Here is a 17,330-nt window from a genome sequence, read left to right as displayed (position 1 = left end):
TGAATGTCTTCTGGCTTTCTGAAAGGAATGCTCTTCACTGGGATGCAGCCTGCTGTGGTCAAGTATGATGCAAATAAAAGTGTTGCTAATGGTGATTGAAAAGGATTCCCACTGCTGCTGGCCAATGTTGGTTTTAGATAGGCCAACTCTGTCGAACGGAGAGCGACAGGAGACAGCAAACTTTCTCTTAACGCTCTCTAAACTTTGAGTCACCTCTCTTCCCTTCCTTTTAACACTAGCCTGCCCCGTTGTTTCTCTGCGGAGCTTTATATTAACTCAGTCTGGACCAGACTACCACTGGAAATGTAAAGTTACAGATTTTCAAACAAACGGGTTGACACAAAAAAGAAACGAACCATGGGAAGGAGCGTTAGCATAGCCGCGAGTCAGCAAGCTCAAACACTTCCACACCCTGGGTCAGCCCAAGAAACAAAGTTGTTACTCAAGAATAAATACCCAGACATCCACTTTAACCGTGACGCTTTGTATTGACAGCAGCTATCGGCAGCAGGGCTTGGCTGTGTCAGGCGTCTTGTCTTTCTAAGAAAAATCAGCTTTGCACAGGCACACAGCCACTTTACTCCGAGAGTAAGTGGCCACCCTAAGGGCAGGCAGCGAGGCTGAGGCAGGGATTCGGAAATGCAGGGATTTGGCTTCTGTTTCCTCCATCTCTGTTCAAGGCATCAAGCGCAAGACATACCTCTCCTCCTCAGCAGGACTGGACTTTTCACGGCTTTTCTGCCTTGCATGCTGCAGGTTCAGCACGGCTTCACGGAAAACTTCCAGTAGTGGCTGACAGTTTTAACTGGGCTCCGTCTCCCCTCATAGCTCACTAATTACATTGCCTTGAGACTTCAGAAGTATCTTGTACCTTCAGGCTCAGAGGGTACTTGGTAATCCAGGCCCTCAGCTGCAGTGAAAGAAAATCAATTAATGAAATTAAGGAGGAGAAAAAAATCAGAAAGAATTAAGGGAAACCTGTTTTTCCTGCAGGTGGACTTCAGCTGCCTGAGCACTAAAAGAGCACGTATATCCCGGGCTTTGCAACAGCAACGACGCTGAGGACTTGCGGGGTGCTTCTGTGGTTTTACCTGGGCGTACTGGTGCCTCCCCACACCTCACTGGTCTCTCCCCCCTGGCCCCAGCCAGAGAGCTCGTACGGCTGCATGGCTGCGGAACCTGACCCAGATGAAAACCACCCTGAGAAAACACAAGAACAGGCTCCCTGGGCCGGGGCGATGGTTGCCTCAGCCGAGATGCTTGCCCAAGAGCACAACTTTCGGAGTTTGAATAAGTGTATCAGCCTACAGCCTCTGAGGTGGGAAAAGCGGGGTGTGAAGGGGGGGGCAGCAGGAGGTTACACATTTTCCCTAGGACCCAGCTGCCTGATTTCTGCCCCCGCTGAACAGCAAGGCTGACATGCTTTCTTTGACCCAGGCTCTCTTGACTGGTCCACCCCAGCACGAACCATGGGCCCCACCAGCATCTGCTAGGATTTCAGCTGTTCTGTGCTGTGTTTACTCACTCTGGATGACTCAACAGGGGGCACAGAGGAGAAGATGAGCCAAAACTTGAATGTACTTTTAAAGGAGATTTTGATGGTTGTGAAATACTTTACATTCAATGTATACAACCCCAGCAACAAAGCCGCCCCTTCTTGGGCTATTTTCAGTATATAAGAGCATATCAAGGTCCAGGAGACAATCTCACAAGGCACAATGCAAGTAGTAATTGGTCTTTCTTCACACTGCTCTTTTTTGATCAGTCTAGCTCAGCCTTCTTCAGCAAAATGCCAAGATGTGGATCAAAGACACCAGAGAGCAGTCACCTTCAGTCCCCAAAATACACGCAGATGTGCAGCAATTCTTGATGTGGGGTAGATTGTTTTTTTTCCTATCCTCTCACAGGTACCTATTGCAAGTGGTAATCATTTTTGCTATATTTTAACATAAACTTAGAATTGCATCAATGACTGAAAAATACAACTGTCACACCTCACAGATATTCATCCATCCAGTCCCAGCCTTTGGCACGCTCTGGCACGCAGCTGAGAGGGTAGCTCGTGCTCAGTCACCACCGCAAGGGTACCCAGCCTGTTCTCTCTACCTGTGGAGTCTGGCTGGGCTGCTGAGAAGGCGAATGTGCCAACAACTGGTTTGCTAAGAAAAATGTAAACTGCCCAGAAGACAGAAGCCTACAAACCATGGTGAAACTCTCATTTTGCACTCAGAAGTGAGAGCGTGCAGGCACTGTGCAAAGCAGGCATGCAGGACTTCTGGAGCCAAGTGTTTTGCTCTTGATCTAAAAGCAAAGTACCTGGGCAGCGGGTTCACAGCCCTCCCTTCTGCCTGCAGTCACCAACACGCTTCCCAGCTTGCTCAGGAGAATCCTCACGCTAAGCAAAGAGCCTCACAGATCACTAAAGCAGGGATGCGCTGGGCAGGTATTCACTGAGCAGAGGATGAAAGCTCAGCCTGGCTCCCAGGGAGGCTCCCAGGTCAGAGAGACAACAGGCCTGTGGGCTACAACACACCCTCTGAAATATGTTCAAATGCCAACCATGAGTGCTGCAGAAAAATATGGTGAAAGGGCAAACAATGCAGCTCCGCCGGTCGGGGCAGCGCTGCCGCAGCTCGGGGCTCGCCATGCCGTGCGCTGCTGGTGTAGCCCCAGTGGCCATAAAACACCAGCCAAGATGTTTGTCTGGTTTTCCCCCCTCTAAATCACAGGGTGAGGAAATGAAATAAGGAAGAAGAGCTGAGGAGAGCAGGTAAGGAGCTGTGGCACCCAATGCCCCGGCTTTCCTGTCTTGCTACAGCTCTCCTGACTTTTAATGTATTCATTGCACTGACCAGACGACGGCCTCATCTTCACCCTCCAGATCTCACCGAGCAACCAGGATCTACCTCAAGAATTACCAAGCTGGAAGTGTCTAAAGACAAGTCTGTGCATCTCCTACTTATTTCACTCCTATCTCTCCACCAAGTTATTCTGCTCTCTTCTCCCTCTGGTCACCTTTTCCAGGTTCCCACTGCGCTCGTTTTAGACCCTTACAACAGCAAGTTACCTCTGTACCACTGTCTGCAACCCCATCTCAAATGCACCATCGGCTTTACAAGAAACTAAACATGCAAAAAAGACCCCACTACGACTTTTTTCTTGGGCCCAACAGAATTTTAATAAAGACTTGGTTTCCTGATGAACTAAAAAATATCTTTTAAAATGAGGGCATAGGCTGGGACTTGGCTTGGTGGCAGGAGCCACCTCCTTGTGCCTGGCCTTTCCCCCAGTAAAAACAGGGTTGCTGAACACTCAAAGAGTTGCAATTGAAAGAACCTAAGTGGGAGAAAGAAATCTTTGTGTTAGGAAACTTCTCAGTATATCGCACAAACAACCTCAACACACTTTTAAGACACTGAAGGGGAGCAGCAGTTTCTACTGGAGGTACCAGCAAACACGAAGTCACACAGAAGAAATAGCTCGATGGGTTGCTACAGAGTAAGGGCTATGTGATCCCTTATCTCCTTCAGAGGTTGGTAAAGGGCTTTCAGAGTCCTGCTGTGAATTTGTCTCAGTGTTTTTTAAGGGCCCTTAAAAATGTCATTTGTCACAGAGTAAATCCTGGATGTCTGGTTACTTTCTGTGGGGAATGCTCTTTGCTGGGCTGCAGCTTGCCAGGGGTCAAATATGACAGAAATGAAGTGTTGCTAATAGTGATTGAAAAGGATTCCTACTGTTTGTGGCCGGTGCTGGTTATTAGAGAGGCCAAATTTGTGGGACAGAAAGCAGCAGGAGACAGTAAACTTTCCCTAAGACTTACTAAACTTTGAGTCACCTCTGCTACCACTGCCGTTCTGTCAGACCCATTTGGAGAAAACCGATATTATAATTACTAATCTCGGTGAGGGCACCACGTGCAACATGAGGCACTCCTCTGCCGGCCGTATAATTACGGATGGGCTGGGGAAGCCTGCAGGCACTGCCTCTGCTCCCCACCCCAACAATGCACCGGATTAGGTTACTGCTCCATCCCGGCAGCCGGGGCAGGTATGTGAGCAGCAAAGTCACTGCCCTGCCGTGAGAGAAAACGCTTACAGAGGACTGACTGCCCGCTATTAAAGGTTTGAATGTTGCCTCAGAAGAGCTCCTTTTCTGACCCTTAAGTGGTGGCATCTAAAGGGCTGTTTAAAGAGGGACTCATCACCCTCACAGGCAGCAAATATCGATGGCTGAGAACACTTCTGGTTTGTTTTATGATTTCCTCCACCCCTTCCCCACCCTACTGTTTCTGCACCTGCTGGATTAAACTTTCACATAAAATCAGTTTTGGCTGGATATCATTTAACTTTATCCTCTACAGTCTTTTTGATACATTGTAAACACATTCCTTCAAACCCTAGGCACGGCTTATTAGTAACAAGTTCAGTGCCAAGAGGGTTTGTCCACCAAAAGGAGATAAACCGCTGATTTTAAAGAGAGGAAAGGGGCTGTATTCCAGCAGCCCAGAACAAGGAAGGCGCGCTAGGAAGCAGCAACGTAAATACCAAACGCAGACTGCGGCCCTGACGCTGTAAACCCTAAATAAAGGTTGACTTAAAGCAAGTGAGCAGTCCTTGCAAAAGGCGGTATATCCCTGCCTAAAATTAAGTGCGGACAGAAGCACTGTGCAGGATCAGGCCCGCAACACATTGATCACCTTTGCAGGGTGCTGAGCAGGCTGCTGCCCTATTGATTTCTATAGCCATAGAGGGGGCTTAGCACCTCGGAGCATCAAATTTCCGAGCCTGGAAGAGACCTGGGCTCTGGAATGGATTAAAGTCACATGTGATGTATTTGGAAAGGCCTCAATTCAGTCTCAGCGCTCAGTAACAGCCACCACCATTTATTCTGGTTACTACAATTCATTTGGACAGTGTTTACAATATCGTCCCCTTTCTCCATTATTAGACAAACAACTTTGATAGGTAGCCTTTTATTTTTTACAGCGTTTCAGAGCAGAATAAACGCACAGCCCAAGTTATTTATGGAGTGAGCTTTCTGTACGAGGTGCCTTGGCCAAGGAAGTGTGAATTCACAGAGTGCACACGCTGCGTATGTTCAGCCAGACAACAGTGACCCAGCATTCATTGAGGAAGGGGAGGAAGGAGAAACACATGCAAGACATCACCTTTTACGTGCCATGTCATCGGAAAACCCTCCCCATAAACTTTAGCAAACTGTGTGCCAAATGGCACGTTACTGGCTTGGAGCAGTAGTCAGAACTGGTGTCCAGGGCTCTTCTCGTTGGGCAGGGTAGCAAGAGAAAAACCCTGTTCCTGCTTATTCCTTAGGGAACGCTGTGTCGGTTGTTAGGGACAGTGGGGCTGGCATTTGGTGGCCATGAGTATTGCAGTTGGTTACAGAAAGGCAGTCTTACTTTAAAGTTTTTTTGTAAAACTTTAGGATGAAGGTTTTCTTGGTTTTTTTCTTTTCGTTTTTTTTTTTTTTTTTTTTTTAAATTAAAGGAGTAGAGATTCAGAGGAAAGGAGAAAGAACAAGATAACCAGGTTTTATTTCACGTGACTTTCACATCTGCTACTGCATAAAAACTTCCCTGCAGGCAGGCTAACAGAGGACTTCATTCAAAACTAACTAATTTACAAGTTCTGATTTCCTGGTATATTCAGCACTTAACGTGCAGGCTCTAACACTTCGCGTTTCTTTCATTTCTGACCCTTCATCCCACCAATACTGTGGGATTATGCAGCAATGCTGTGTGGACATCACCACAGGAGCACCGGGTCATGGACTCGGAAGCTCATGGAACAACAGTTCAACAGTCACACTAAGTTTAACTGTACACATATTTATAAACATGGACTTGCTGTATTTCTTGATTTCAATTAAAACGCACACAAAAATGACCATGCAAGCAGCTCCTGCTGCCTCATCCACTAATTAGACTTCCAGTTGCAAATGCTGGAGCCACAGCCAAAAAATCCACCCCAGCACACCCCTAGCCCCCTGCATTTACAAATAATGAATTAACTCAGCACGTCACTAAATCAAAGAGGCTAAACAGCTTGCCAGAAAAGAAACAAGCAAAAAAAATTAAATAAAATCAAATAAATAGCTTTGCTTGCAAGCTCAGATGCATTTGCCTTTCAGAATAAAAGCAGTTGAAGCGTTTACCGTATGTTCAAGACAGAAAGTTGATTTGAGGTCAGAAAAGTGAAGAAAAACCTCAAAGGCTGCTCTGTGACAAAGGCTGCAATATATTATTCTCCTGCTCCGAGGACAGGTTTCTCAATATGACTAGGACGTTTTGAAAAAACCTTTTGATGGCTTTCATAAAAAACTGTGTTCCTAAACCCAAGATGAACCCAAACCTGCGCTCTGCGTTACCAAAGGGCAGCCAGTCCTCCAATGTCTCGCAAAGCACTTTTGGAAACCATCCCCTTCATCCAGGCAAGATCACAACCAATGTAGCTTGCTGCTGTAATGTAAAGATAAATAATAATGCTAATTTCACATGTCATGTTACAGGAATGATTGATATAAATAAATCTGGGGTTGTTTGATAAGAAATATACAAACACGTCCCTTCTCTTTCAGAAAAGTTCATACAAGCCAAAGCCAAGCCTCTAATGTTTTTTATCAGATCATTCCTCATTTTGAACATTTTCCCACGACTTAGTGCATTTTTTAATAAAAGATAAAAGTCTTTTTATAGGATAGACTCCTCCTCGCACAGTTAATACTGCAGCAATCTCAGGTCTTCTTTCAAAATATCTGAAACCAGACTTGCTGCATTAACAAATATGAAATAGAGCAACAGTAAAAGATTAACTCGTGTCAACTCTCGATGTCTCTGCTCTTAAATTATCTTCATTTATAGCACAGTAGCACCTAAGAGCCTTCCACACAACCCCTGGCAGCAGACAGAGCTGCATAGGAAGACTCTGCCTGGAAGACTTCAGACTCGGAAACTCTGATCTCCTGGTGACCCGTATGGTGGGATCCTGCGTCCCCAGCCCTGCGGGGAAGAGGCTCTTCCAGCTCAGAGATGAAGCCAACTGGCGGGAATCACTGTCTGCTTATCTGGATATCAGAATTTCCTGGAGTAGTGATGCTTGATGCTAAGAAACATTTTGGTCAGGGCATGACACCTGCTATTTCAGGCTATAAGGCCACCCTCACCTCTAGCTGATTCGAGCAAGACTAACCCCCAAAGAGCGGCCATTCTCCTGCTGCCTTGCCTTCCTCTGAACCAGGGACTGCCACGTTCACCAGGCAGAGAGACAAACTGGCACAGAGACACTCTCAAAGCTTGTTACCTTTTGTGAATACAGAAAACGTTCAAATGAGTGCCTCAAAACTGAAACACTGCACTAAGTATTTCTCTTTGAAGCTGACTCTCCTGGCAGTTGCCGTGGTGAATGGCGTGCTGGTCTCCAACCTTGCTCCTACACAGAACAGCAGCAGTACAAGACACGCAAAGCAGCACACAGTAACTCATGAAGCTATCTGCCCCCAGAGTCCACTTTTGCAGATTTCTCAACTGGCCGTGGCATTCCTAGCTGTGTGGGAGTCTGAAATCCCAAGGACAAGGTGTGCTTTCCTAAAATAAACCTCAGCTTCAACTCCAGAGAAGACTCTTTGGTGTTACTCACTGCAGCTGTAGTTCACTACATGAGTTTTCCTTCCAGGGAGGGGAGTAACTCTCCAACAGGACAAAGCTACCTTGGCCAGCTTCATAACAGACCTGGCACAAAGAACTTTCTAGAGGATGGGCCACATACAGGAGGGACTGTGACCAAAATCAGAGCACGCACCAGGAGTTCACAAGTACCATCTCCAGGAAGACGGTTACCGTCCTTGTGCAGAAGAAAACCTAAAAACTATTTTGAGCTTCCTGGCAGCCTTCCTCCACCTGGTCCAGAGCCAGCAGGCTGGGAGAGGACACAGTCCAAAACCTGCCTTCCACATCTCGTTTGTGCACCCAAAGATTTTGTCCTTGTGACCTGGGCAGCTAAGTCTTCTGATCTGACATGGAAGGGGAGGTACTTGTTTACAGAGGGAATTATGTCCTTCTTTACAGAGATGAGCTGCCTCAGCGCTGACTTGTTTTATTACTTTTAAATTACAATCAAGTATACCATAATTCGGCGAAGCTTGACATCTGCTTTCACTAGCTCTCAATATTTGCAAAAGCTCTTCAAGAAATGCAAGGGAACCACTTCAGAAAAGCAAAGCGTTCACACCTCAGCATAAATAATTAGAATGCAAAAGGTTTAACTCTTTTTAAAGTTTTTTGCCCTGTTCAAGCTTTCACTTCAAGTTTCTTAACATGTGTAAAGAAACCTAACAGTAAGTTAGGTCTATGAAGCACTGCACCCATCTTCTGTCACACAAAGGTACATCTGCTGCTGCAGCAGTCCGAGCCACTTTCTCAAACACAACATCATAGCCCAGTCCCACACGCCAGCCAAAATCTGTAGCCTTTAAAAAATCTGTCTCAGGAAAAAAATCACAATACAGTACAGCTTCCTTCTTAAAATGCAAAGCTGTTGGCTAAGTAAGCCTGGATTTCTGTACACAGTTGCTGTACTTTGCTTTTTTCCTAACGCAGGAAGACGCTATTGCCCTAAAAGAAGGGAAAAGGAATGCCTAACATCCCTTTTCCCTAGCCCTAGAAGAGAAGAACAAAAAGAGGTTAAGTATTAACCCAACTGTCACACCTTAGGCAAAACAAACCAGCAGGATCCAGTAGGTAGCAGCTTTACACGTGGCAGAGCACGGTCGTTTACCCCCTGCTGTGCTGAGGATTTTGAAGGACTGTATTTTCCTTTGGTTTATTTTTTTGTAATGTCAATATACACGCTGCTAGGTACTCATGGAAAAATTAATGCTGTGGCAACATTGTCCCTTCTGAATGTACAATCCGAAACACACTGCAAGAAATTCATGGAAATAACAGGATTCAATCCTTGGAGTATTTTCAAATCAATAGTCTCTTTATTTATATTGTAGCTGCATTCCAATTTATCACTTACAAATATCCTCTGTAATAAATAAGGGAAGGAAATGGAAATATTACAATGAAATTGTAATAATTCAATCCTAGCTCTGCACATAATAAAGTTGCAGAGGGAATCTGTGCTTTTTTGGTTGCCACTAAGCATCGGCAACAACTGATGGTCTTAAGTTAACAAGCTAATATTTCATCCATGGATACCAGAGTGATAATGGCTAAATATGCCAGTCGAGGGAATGAGCACATGTGCAGCTATTTGCCTGACACAACTTCTGCTGTCATGGCCTATTAAAACCAGTTTACATGTGCATGTCGAATTTGATGAATATGTATGTGACCTCTTTCATAGCTATCACTCATTGGACTGTAGCCCTCATGGCAGAAAAAAACGGCACCTCTCATTAAACACAGCTTGAGTTACAGGCATGTTATGTTAATATTCCTTCAGAACTTTAGGGGGTTTTCTTCTCCTTTTAATAAATCTTCAGAATAAAATAATTTAAAAGTATAATTAAAGAAACCCAACTTTCCCTCTTCTTTCACTTGGTGAATGTGGTTTGAAATTTTCCTTATCTAGTGGAAGAAGCAGCAAATGAGTTTATATATAACATATTCAATGGACGGTAGCCAAATGTGACTTCTTTTATATAGGGTCTTGAACAGAATTAGGTGTTTCAAAAAAGCAAAACTAAACCACCACCACCCCACCTCCCCCAAAATAGCACAGATTTTTTTTTAGGTAAAAATGGAACTGCCTATCTGGAACATCACACTTGATGCAAATCTAAACGGTACTATGTATTAGAGTCTAAACATATGCCGTGAACGTTCCCTGTTACCTTGCAGTTATCCCACCTTTTCTGCACCTAGATGGAAGGAGAACTGAAAGTATGAGCTGCATTGCTACAGAGAGTGCTTTCACCAAATTTCTTACAGAAATTGTCAAGCCTCAAGAGGCAGAGGAAAGCATCCAAGCTCTTGGCGTTTATGAGAATCCAAATGAACCTCTGAATCTTTTGAGGTTTCTTCATTGCTGTTTAAAAAGCATAAATTATCGAGTATAAGCAAGGATGCAGCCAGATTGTGCAGTCCATATATGGCAAATATTTACTCACATGAGCATTTCCACTCCATCTGCTCTGCAGATAGAGTAAATATTTCACAAACTGACACTCAGTTTGGTAATACCAAACCAGAAAAGGCACATCCACATAGGCGTTGGTACTTCGTACCATCCACAAAGAAAGCCACAATCTGCTCTCAGCTCAATGGGTTTGATACATCAGCAACTGGAAATAATTAAGGTCTGCACCCACTATACAACAAAACCAGAAATTCATGCACTAATTTTTAAGGGAATATTGAGGTATCCTAGACCACCACTGGCTCACTGTGCTAGGATAAGCCAGAGACCGAATGGTTCACTTGAACGAGTCCCACCTCAGCACCTGAACCAAGAGGCACACGGAGCCGGAGGGGTCATGCTCTGCCGTTTGCAACGAGGCATCATTTCTTGTGACTTACTGGGTCCCTGACATCCAGATGGTTTGGGATTCCTGATTTAGCTACCAAATAAATAGATAAAATCTCTTTGCTCGACTGCTAAAACCCAAGCCTTGACCTCAGCAGGGGCATGCCATAAGTAAGGTGAGCAGAACGCAGTAAGCGACTGAAGCGAGCACTAAAACGATGCGTTGGCATTACACATTTTCTGGGCTGAATTTGTGCATGAAAGAAAAACAGATTCCCATCAGAATGTTCCACTCTGGGGGAAAAAAAAAGACAAAGTAAAAAAATCCACTATGGTAATTTCAACAGTATTTTAAAATTTTCTAAAGTTTAAAGCTTCACAAAGAAGGTCTAATTCCTACCTTACACCAATAATATAAAAAATACTTATTTTTCCAATATCAAAAGCTTTTCATTAAGGTAAAAATATTTCACTTTGATAATCAGTTTGTTTAATTTGATTCAGCTTTCAATTCATATTAATTTTATTTTAATTGTATTAACAATTATATTGCTTTATTTCAGAATGTTCCAAGAAAAATGAAATTTTTCCATGTTCCTGTATCAACTGCTAGGAGTTCTTTTGTGATTTGCACTCTGGAGTACATTTTGAAACAGCTACTCTTCTTTTCAATTCAGTCTGAAAACAAACTTTGAATTCTTAGAATTTCCATTATCTCTTTATGCATAAAACCATTTTCTGCATCTGAGGAGTTCCCAAAGACTCCAGATTTGAAAGAAAAGAAAATTGAAAGAATATTTACAAGGAAAATAAAGACATGAAAAAATCCAAATCACTTCAATGTTCAAGTGAGATTAGATACTGAGACCTAATCTGGCCTTTGAGGGACATTTACATTAGCTTGGAGTTCCTGTCCAAAAGCTTTGAATGAAGAAGAGGAACCTAATCACCCCGCTTGCATTTAGCGAACTTGACAACGGGAAGAGCTAAAATTTCTCATGAAGGTGGTGTTGTTGGTAGAGTTTCAAGATATGGATACAATGTTGTATATAAAACTTGGGGTTTTTTCCTCCTTTCAGTTTTTATTTTGGTGGGTTTTTTGTTTTTTGTTTTTTGTTTTTTCCAGGCAGTTTTTTCTACAGGAGGAGAGCCAGCGCCTCTGCAGCAATATAGACAGATTATTTTCCAGCTTCTTTTCATTAACACAACAGAAATGTAGATGCTGATAAAGGAATGCTGAATTTGAACAAGCTCTTGCCACGTGGATAAGCAGCACACCAAGGTAGGGAAGCACCGCTGGCTCTGTCCTGCCCCCTCACCACACACACCGATCCCGGCAGCGCTCACCTACCCTTCGCCGCAGCTATCAAGCCACGAGAGCTCAAACCCGGCCCTTTGTTCTGTGCCTGATCCCAGTGCGTAGCTCCCCTGCCCTGGGTGAGGCAGTACCTGTGCCGGGGACACCAACGCACCAGCTAGCTCGTGGTGCACGGGTGGGAGCACCAGCACAGAGCACCCATGGTATATAGATGACTGCTTTGCTCTCATCTCCTCCCGTCCGTTCTCTGGGACAGCAGGATTCCACCCAGGCAGCCTGACCCATGTGGCCTGAGGATTGCAGGACAGCCTCCTCCAGACTGAGCATAAAGATGGTAGTGGAGATGAAGCCCCAATTTCCTGTGTTTTACTTGTTTGGTTTGGTTTTCTTTTAAATAAAGAAAGACGTGGTGTTCCTACACCACATCTGGGCAGCATGCAGTTCCCGCTGCATCCTTTCCATGACAGGCTTTTCTTACACATTTTTCTCTGGTGTATCTGAACTGTCACTCCCTGCAACATCAGCGTGGTTTTGCCTCATCTACCTGACCTAGAAAACATGATAAAAACTAAAACAAACCAAAAAAACCCCTTCCAGTGCTGTCAAAACAGGCATTTTACCCCATATAATCCCATAGTTTTCAATTTTCTTAAGGTTTTGGAAAATACTCCTATTGCCCTGAGTGGCAGAGAACTTCAGACAAGGTTTGTGTGAAAGATCCCTCTCAAGCTGCTAGCCCTGGAACACTGGCTTTCATGCACACTCAGTTTCTGAAGGGAATCCATGAATAATGCAAAAGCTGAATGAGGCAGTTGGTTGTACTTTACCACCATACCAAAACAGCCTTTGCACCGGCATGTCCAAAACAGACCATAAAATGCTTCTCTGTACACAATCCTACAATACTTTCCTGACTTGCACATCCCCTTTTGGAGTAAGTCTGAGATGAGATTACTTACATGCCCCAAGCTCAATTAACAAATGCAAAGCCAGGGATGCAGGTATGCTGTATGCAAAGTGAACTCATAAATTCCATTTTTTGCAGGTGCTAAGCATGCAAAAATGACACACAAATTCTTCTAGAAATACAAATGCCAGGAATATAAGTGACATTGTATAACAGTTAATGAAAAAACCCCACAACCTTGACTGATTCAAAGAAAGAACAGAAATAGATGTGACATAACTTATGGATTTGATAAGGAAAAATACTGCCATGACACCAGAAATAGATGACAAACTCAAAAAGTATCCGCTCTAGCTCATCCCAGGAACTGATATACACAAGAGAGCTTTCCACAGGCTGTTTCGAAGGTTAGAAAATGTCCATATCAAATTACAGGGCACTACACACTTTCCATATCACCTCTTCCTTAATTAAAGTAATATTGAAATAAAATGTTCCTGTCATATTCCCTTGTGCCAAAGAGAAGTATGGAAGTATCTATTCTGAGTGTCTGAAATCAGATACACATTTTCTTTTAAATAGACACTTTCTGGGTACATATCAAGATAATTTAAATAAAACTAAATTTAATTCAATAAAAATCTTATCATTCTCATGTGGAATAAAACAAAGAAGAGTTTAAAAGATCCCCAGGGTAATCTTCTGGCACCCATAGTTACAGCCAAACACGCAATCTCTGCTAATAACTCTTATTTACATATATATTAAACACGTATACCATTAGGAGATAAGTAGGTATTGATAGAGCCATGAAGTATAGCAATTTCTTTGAACACATATTTCTAAAGTAAGTACCTTACTTACAGTTTAATAGAAATTCTGGTTAATTTAGAGATTAGGAACTAGATATATATTTCTAGGAGTTCCTGGGAAGTTAAGCCTGTGAAAAAACAGAAACTTGCTACAGACGGGCATGGGAGGAAAAAATCATCAGCTTTTCAAGGGGTAGAAAAAAATTGGTGATCCAAAGCAGAAATGTGCTCACTTGCTCATTAGGACAAAGTTAATAAAGAATAAGCCTGAAACTTCCCAGTACACCTTTTCCACCTCCCAAGACAAAAATGAAAGAACCCTTCTCTGGCCTTTGCCTCCTCCCCACCATTTGATGTGAAACATGAAAAATCACTGAACTGAATTCCATAAACCTGAGCTTTACACTGGAAGTGAAATTAAATTAATGCAGAAAGGAGAAGTAAAATTAGAATTTTAGGATTAAATATGGCCTGAGCTAAGACTTGACCTTGACAAACACAATTACATTCACTGAAAAAGGTGAAGTGAAATCTACTTGATACAAGAAAGTAGGTCTAAAAGAAAACACCTAAATCGTCGCTCTCAAAAAACGTTGACTTGACTTTGGCACTGCAGATTTCCAAAGCTGCTGCTTTCTGCAGGTTCTTACCAGGTGCTTGTAGAAATGCGGCCTTAAAAGATACTTGGAATTCAAGAACACTTTTCCCTTAACCAAAGCACTTGCCGACATCGCCAAATGCACTGAAAAAATATGTATTGTCCAGCATTTAGCGCGCAGATGCACGTAATGAAGCCCTGTCTGAGCAAGCAGTGGCAGGCTGGAGCCTGGCTGCACTCTGGGGACACTGACACCCCTGGGGCTCCTGCCCCCCGCTGCCCAGCGCCGGGGGGAGCTGGGATGTCACTCCCCCTCCCTTCACAGACATGGGTTGGGGTCCCCAGGCTGCCGGCACCCAGCACCTCTGCGTGCCCCAGCACTGCTGCTGGGACAATCTGAGCTGGCCAGCCCGCACTGAGCGGTGGCATTAGCCACGATGGCCCTCCAGCTGGCCCCATTGCACCGCAGGCCCCCGCGGGGCAGCCACGTCTCCGTGCTGGTTGCTCCCAGTGACTCATTTTCCATGAAAGTAAATTGCTACTTTCAGCCTCAGCAAACGGTGGCCAAGTTGCCACGTTAAAGAGCAGGGCCTGGTGTCACTGGCCTTGCCTTTTCCTTTGTGCTAATTGCGAGTGCACTCCCCAAAGGGCACAAACAGCCTGCAGGATTGCTAGGCAACCCGTCGCGCACGTTTTGCCAGCGTACATATTTGTGCTCTCTCTTTTTAATTTTATTTTCTTTTCATTGGGACGGGATGCTTCCCTTCTGCCCATGTTTCTCCCTGCACCACTTCAAATGAGATTAAGTTTAGGCAAAGAGGGGAGTCCGTGCTTGTGGCAGGACCATCGTGCATTAAGCAAGTTTATTTTGGTAGCGCTGTGTTCTGTCTCTAGTCACTGTCTTTTTGCACATAATCAAAACATGAAGATTTATTATAGGGAGCACTAAAAATATGGCTTGAAAAGAACAAAAATAAAACCACGAACTTGCTTTACAGCTGTGGCCTTAGGAATGCAACTGGATTCAGTCTGCCATGGGGAGTGGCAACGCTGTCAGGTTTCAAATGGGACTTATCTGCTCAGGCTTTCAGAAGCAAGCTCCCCGGCTCCCAGCACAGCCCCTAGAAAAAGAGATGGACACGGCATTACACAGCGACATGATACACAGCCCACTGCATCCACAGGTCGGTCCCTAGCAGTAGGTCATCATCGCCGTGCTGCCAGATTTTTCATTATCAGACTCAAGGCTCCATGTGTATTTCTTGAAAATCCAATGCAACTCTCCCCCCAAAGCCCCTAAGGCTCCTTTTTTGTTTCTTCATTTTAAATATGTTAGAGCCCTGATGGTTGGGGGAAAAAAGTACATCTTGAAAAAGGATAGCCCCTAGCCATCATCAGACATGAAAAGACAAACTGAGGAAAAAAATGTTACGTGAATTACTCTTGTAAACTAATAAATGAATGCCTTCAAAGCCCGTCTCATGATATTTTGAACAAGTGAAACTGGGCAGTGCGAGTGGTGCCCGTCATCACTACACCTGGTATTACAGACGATCAATCACCCTTACTAACTCCGAGACTATGGGTTTTCTTTTTTTTTTTCCCCCTGGATAGCTACAAATCTGATATTCAGTGGTCTGACAACTTATTTTCAATGAAAGCAACTCAGTTAAAGACAACTAGCTGTCTGTCAACCACACGACTTGGACACAAGGATCCTGGAAAAATATTTCTGCGGTCAGTCACCTGGTCCGCAACGAGCACTCCAGGCTGACAGTGAGGGCATCCTTGGCATTGAAGGCAGCGACAACCTACAACCCAGGGATCCACCCCTCACTGCTTCCCCTGCTCCTGGCATACCGGAGCTCCTTGCTGATCCAAAAAAGTCACCTGGAGGCCATCTCAGCCCAACCTGGAAACTGCACTCAGCTGACCTTAAGGAAGAGTCAAACACACATGCTCTTCAGTGGTCATCAAATGAACTGTACATCTATATTACACAGTGGAAATCAGGGCAACTCTCTTGCCACCTCACAGTTAATCAGCATAAGCTGCACATCTAATTAATTTATTCTCAACTTCTAGCAACAAGAAGATCTGAATGAAGCTTGCTGTGACTTTCAGCATGTAGTCAGTAAAACGCACTGGGCTGCTGGAGCACTCCAGCTTGGATGGCTTTCCTAGATGAGTCTCCTTATTAGTTTGTTAGCTTTCAACAGTGGTGATGAAAAATAAAAAAGAGAAAGGAGCTGACACTCCTAAATGCATTCCGCTTACGATCATCTGCCCATTTAGAAGGAGGCAGGTTTCCTCAATGACTGCAAATCAGAGATTTGTGGATCTTGAATAAAAGAGAACAAAAGTAATTATGAAACTTTTAAATTTATGAATGAAAACAGAAGAGTGGTTTATTATCTCTGTATATTGTAGTAATTAATCCACACAATGTGAATAAAGTATAGGAGAAGATTGTGTGGGTAAAGCAGGGTTGCAAGTCTTGGTCAGCATTACACAATAAATCAGGTTTTATCTCCCGTTTCTTTGTCTTGTGCTCTGCAACTGTGCCAAACCATTATGTCCTTAAAAAATTTCCATTAAGACAGAGGTTGAAACCGAAGGTAAGCAAGGTTGAGAGGTATGTGGAGCTTTCATCCACAGATGTGATAGCCTTATGTTTCAATGCATTTGTTCCCTTTGATAGAATGTGTGCGCTCAAAAAGACACTTTACAGATTCATACAGCATACATTTTCATTTTTTAATAACTTTTACAGAACTCTCAGGAAAAGTTGGTCTGGCTTTTTATGGATTCTTCCCGAAGACGACAGTAAAATGTTCATGAATTTGCAATGGGGTATTCCAAGTGCCCGTGTGTTCTGCTCAACATATGTAATATCAACATCATCTTTCCTATCTGTTAACTCTGGAGGGAGACACAGCCTCCACAAAACACAGGAGGAAATCCTGACTGCTTTGGAATACAGGTTTCAGTCTGAATTTGCTTCTTTGAGTCATTGCAGCCAGCACAAATACATGCAACTTCTATAAGCTGGCCTTCCACATCTAGATAGCCCTGCTGTCATCTTTCGAGAGTTAGTTAAACTTGCATAGAAATTATTTGAATGGTGTTCAGCCCTGGCCTCTCTCCTTCGGGCTCAGATGGGTCTTTAGGTGCTGCCTTGCAGCTGGGGGGGAAGCGGCACCTGCTT

The 17,330-nt window shown here is 43.9% G+C and overlaps 1 long non-coding RNA gene across 1 annotated transcript in view; it reads right to left on the bottom strand.

Annotated features, from left to right (window-relative positions):
- Positions 1-711: 711 nt before the first annotated feature.
- The window catches only part of LOC130151608 (uncharacterized), a 199,392-nt gene continuing 182,773 nt past the window's right edge, over positions 712-17,330 (bottom strand). Inside the window, exon 5 of the long non-coding RNA XR_008822641.1 lies at positions 712-910. This is a non-coding gene — a long non-coding RNA (uncharacterized LOC130151608). The remainder of the gene's footprint in view (positions 911-17,330) is intronic.

The sequence above is a fragment of the Falco biarmicus genome, chromosome 6, assembly GCF_023638135.1.
Source record: "Falco biarmicus isolate bFalBia1 chromosome 6, bFalBia1.pri, whole genome shotgun sequence".
Taxonomy (NCBI): Eukaryota; Metazoa; Chordata; class Aves; order Falconiformes; family Falconidae; genus Falco; species Falco biarmicus.
Note: the sequence above shows the minus strand (reverse complement) of the source record. Positions and strands in the feature narration are given on the sequence as shown.